The sequence below is a fragment of the Octopus sinensis genome, unplaced genomic scaffold (genome assembly GCF_006345805.1).
Source record: "Octopus sinensis unplaced genomic scaffold, ASM634580v1 Contig10300, whole genome shotgun sequence".
In the NCBI taxonomy this organism is placed as follows: domain Eukaryota; kingdom Metazoa; phylum Mollusca; class Cephalopoda; order Octopoda; family Octopodidae; genus Octopus; species Octopus sinensis.
Window position 1 is genome coordinate 1 of NW_021832093.1, and position 5000 is coordinate 5000.

The window sequence follows — 5000 nt, forward strand, 5'->3', positions numbered from 1 at the left end:
ATAGACAGCCAACAACTGATGAAGGGTCATTCATTGTATTACTGTTCATTTTTTCTTCCGTTATTTGCGTATTCATTTGTTTTCGTATTTCGTGTTGTTTACAGTTGGTTTACTGTTGGTAACGTCTAGTACCCATATATGCATATATATATATATATAGATATATTTTATATATTTATAATATATATATATATATATATGTGTGTGTGTGCGTGTGTGTATGTGTGTGTGTGTGTATGTATATGTATGTATGAAAAATATACGCAAATGTCTGAGTAGATATATATGTGTGTAATAGTCCAGTCACTAAAAAAACTAACAGTAAAGAAGGCCAACAACAAATTCTATATCTAAAGATTTGAACGTTAACAACAACACATGCACATACACGTACATTTTTCACATATACACATTCATGAAACTTAGCCATATACGATTGCTCACACACACATGCACACACAAAACACACACACATGCACACACAAAACACACAGACACGCATATATACGTACATAGGCATAAGTCTATATTCATATGTGTATGCATATATATTTGAATATATGTACAATAAGCAATGCACCTATATAAACCTATATTTTGTGCATAATTGCTTTGCCTAGATGATGGTGCCGTACATAATCCTTCTTAAAAGTGATAGAAAATCTTGTACAGTTAATATAGAAAACAAACATTCCAGACATAACAATAACAATGAAACTAGCAGTCTTAATGTATTATTAGCTGAGACATTACGTGCACATTCTGTTGCACAGACACACACATGTATTTGTATGTATATATACATCTAGGTATATATATAGGGATGGGAGTAAATTTACTTATGCGTTTAGATTAGCATATATCATATATATATATATATATATATATATTATATACACATATATATACAGAGAGAGAGGGGGAGAGAGGAGGAGGAGAGGGAGATACATGGATAGATAGATAGATGGTAATCTTATGTACGTTCGTAGGCGCAGGCGTAGCTGTGTGGTAAAAAGCTTGTTTCACAACCGCATGGTTCTGGATTCAGTACCACTGCGTGTCAGCTTGGGTAAGTAGTTGTTACTATAGCCTAGGGACGACGAATGGCTTGTGAGTGGATTTGGTAGAGGGAAACTGATAGAAGTCCGTCGTATACACAACACACAGATAGATAGATAGATAGATAGATAGATAGATAGATAGATAGATAGATAGATAGATAGATAGATAGACAGTTTAGGTGTAGCCCTGGAAAGAAAAACCTACATATATATATATATATATTCTACATATATAGTGCCAAGGAGTCCAAATTTGCCATCAAGATGTAGGACAAGATACTACGGTAGCCTGGGCTTCAGAGGTCCACAGCTCTTCAATATCCTCCTGAAGGACCTGAGAGACCCGCATGGGGTGGATGCAGATGTCTTCAAAATAAAGTTGGACCTCTTCCTGTCAGGTGTCCCAGATGAACCAACTTCACGGCAGGAGGTGCAGATGAGGGCAGTTGCATCAAACTCTCTCATGCTAAAAAGCATTCGTGAAGTAAAATCATGTAGCAACACCGAATGGCAGTGCCCCAGCATGGCCACAGCTCGTGAACTGAAGCTAGATGAAATGGAATGAAAAACAAAAAGGAAATAAAAATATTTCTGTCTCTATATCTATCTATCTATACAGGAACACACATACACATATACAGTATAACATATATATATATATATAATATATATATATATATATATATATATAATATATATATATATATGTATGTATGTATGTATGTATGTATGTATGTATGTATGTATGTATGTATGTATGTATGTATGTATATATTTACTAAAATATCTCTATATATGAATAAATTAATATATATATTAATATATATATATGTATAATTAGTAATATATATAAATATGTGTGTATATATATATTGAATATAGATATATATACATGTATAGATATTAACAGATAGATAGATAGATATATATATAGATAGATAGATAGAGAGAGAGAGAGAGGGGGGAGAGTGAGAGAGAGAGAGGGGAATAAGAGAGAAAGTTACAGAAGTGAGACAGAGAAGTTACAGGTTGAGATATAAGAAAACAAAAACAGCAACTGGCAAACATGCAATGGAAAAAATATTAGAACATTAAACTTTCGAGACACCCCCATTTCATCTATTTGTTAAAAAGACTTCCTTTCGACTTCAACTCTATACTTCTTACACCTTAACAGAAGCATTAACTAGCATAACATCATATGAATAACAAAATATTTCTGGAAATTACGAAAGCTCTTTCTGCTCCTATTTTTACTGTTTTGCTTTATGATATTTGCCCATTGTTGATTACAACGATTCATTGACAGGCGACATGTTCATGTAATCTTTCATGTAGTGAGCTAATATTTCATTGCAGATAGAAAGCCGTCACTTTACAGTGAAATATTGCTTGCTTTCACCTATTACCTAGCGACTCTGTATATGTATATATATGTGAGTGAATGTGTGTTGTGTTTATGTACATGTATATTTGTATATATGTGTATATACGTATATGCATAGATATGTATATATATATATATGTACATGTATATACACACACATGTTTATATATATATGTATATATATGTGTGTGCGCGGTATGTGTGTATGTATATATATATATATATATATATATATATATACATATATATATATACATATATATATATACATATATATAACGATAAAGATTGATAGAGGTAGATAGGTAGATAGATAAACAGATATTGAGATATATATATATATATATATATATATATATATATATATATATATAATATATATATATAATACATGCATATAATATGCATAAGTGTACATATATCTGCTTGTGTATGTCTATGTAATATGTGTGTATTAGTATTCGTAATTCTTCAGTCATTCTGTCAGAAAAACAGCCATTCCATCATTTTTCCCTATTCCTTTTACCCTACTCTGTAATTCATTATGATTTTCGGCTGCCCGTAAGGAATCGAGATGTATTTACTGTGGAAGTGGTTCTTTCGTAACAAAAATCTTCCTTTGGGAATGGTTTTTATTTGCTGTATTCCATCATTGTATCAATGATAGCTGAGCACCATATTTCATTTTCAGCACCGTCTATGAATGGATTGAGGCATATTTCACTAATCAATCAACGGATGTGATAATTCTGAAGGGACAATTTTTCAAGAAACACCGGTCGATCATTTTACCGAAAATGAGAGTCGTTAAGGCATGAAAACGTTATACTTGACAAATAAGCGAAAGAATTTGATTTGTCTAGCTATACTTATGTGAATATATCATGTAGATAAAGATATTGATATATTATGTAGGCAGATCTTGATATATCAATGGATAGAAAGCCATTCGTTTGTAACATATATAAAAATAAATGATAAGTATATTTTTCAGAGTTCCAGTGAAGCTATCTATTAACGTGCTTTTCCATCAAATAAGTGGATTTTCTTGCATCCATCTCTCTGCGTACATATAGAAGAGCGCATTTGTGATGCATGCATATATATATATATATATATATATATATATATATACAAGTAAATAAATGGTACAACGAGGCACCGATATTTACTGGAAAATAGCAATCGTAATAAGTACGACGCTATTGTATACCTTCACTGCGTATATACTAGCAAAGACGCGTGTGTGCAACAAACATGAAAAAAATGTGTCTTACCTCTAGGAAGAACATCTGAAAAATGGAAAACCTAGAATCGGATAATGCAGTACCGGTTTCAGACTCTTCAAATACGTTTGACAACGTAGATATGATTTTACTTTTATATGTATAATTTTACCATTACGGGCTATCTTTTACTGGAAAGTAATACTTTCGTATTGCATTATTATTTTCATATATATATATCTATATATATATATTACGTTTTTGTATTCTTATTCGTGCTTTTCTTATTGTTTTCACGTATTTCTGTATTTTTATTCGTGTACATCGTTCGTTTTCAGTCCTTGTGTTGTATACATTCGAAGCTTTCTTCCAAGGGATCTAATGCGCTTGGCTTAGATTTCCCTTGGGGGCTGCCAGGTCGGAGCAATCTCAAGATTAATCAGCCGAATTGCGAAGATGATCGGTTCTTGACTGACGACTGAGGGCTTCGAATGTCCCGTCCTGTGGTTCTTGTGTCGTCTTCTAGGTGTTTCACGTTCTTGTCCCAGTTTGTATATATTTTTAATTTTACATATATATATACATATATATATATATATATATCTATATATATATATATATATATATATATATATATGTGTGTGTGTGGTGTGGTGTGGTTGAATTCAAGGAGGGACACATTTTATTCATGCATTAAGACAGATGCGTCTCAATGCTTGCATATATCATGTACGTGCAAAATGGTTGAATATTCCAAAACACGCGTAACATTAATACAATTGTCAGAATGTATGCAGCACAAGCACCAGAAGGCTGGTCCTGTGAAATACACTTACAGCCCATCCAACGAGCTTCTACTCCGATTCTGTCTACTTAATTTCGCTCAGAAGGCTTAGGCCAACCAAAATGCCATGCACCAGAATCGAACCCGATACTTGTAATTGAACGCACCTGGCTTAGTGGTTTGGACGCTAGGCTCGTGATTTCGATTACTGCATCGTCAGCACGCTATGTACTTAATCAAGGTACTTCGCTTCAGATTGCTTCAATTATACTCAGGTAGCAATGTGTATTAGCCGAGTATCAAAGCCCGCTTCTTTCTTTCTAGCTCTCACAAACTTGAGACCCTTCTGGGTCCATAGTGGGAGAACGGAGATTGTGTCGATATTTAGATTGTTCCTGATTATGTAAAGCACCTGGCAGCCTGGTACATGCTACCAAGTCTCACACGCTTGCCCGTAATGGATATGATTTTATATAAATGTGTATGTGTGTGTGTGTGTGTATACATACATATGTGTATGTATGTGTAGATATCCCTCCTGG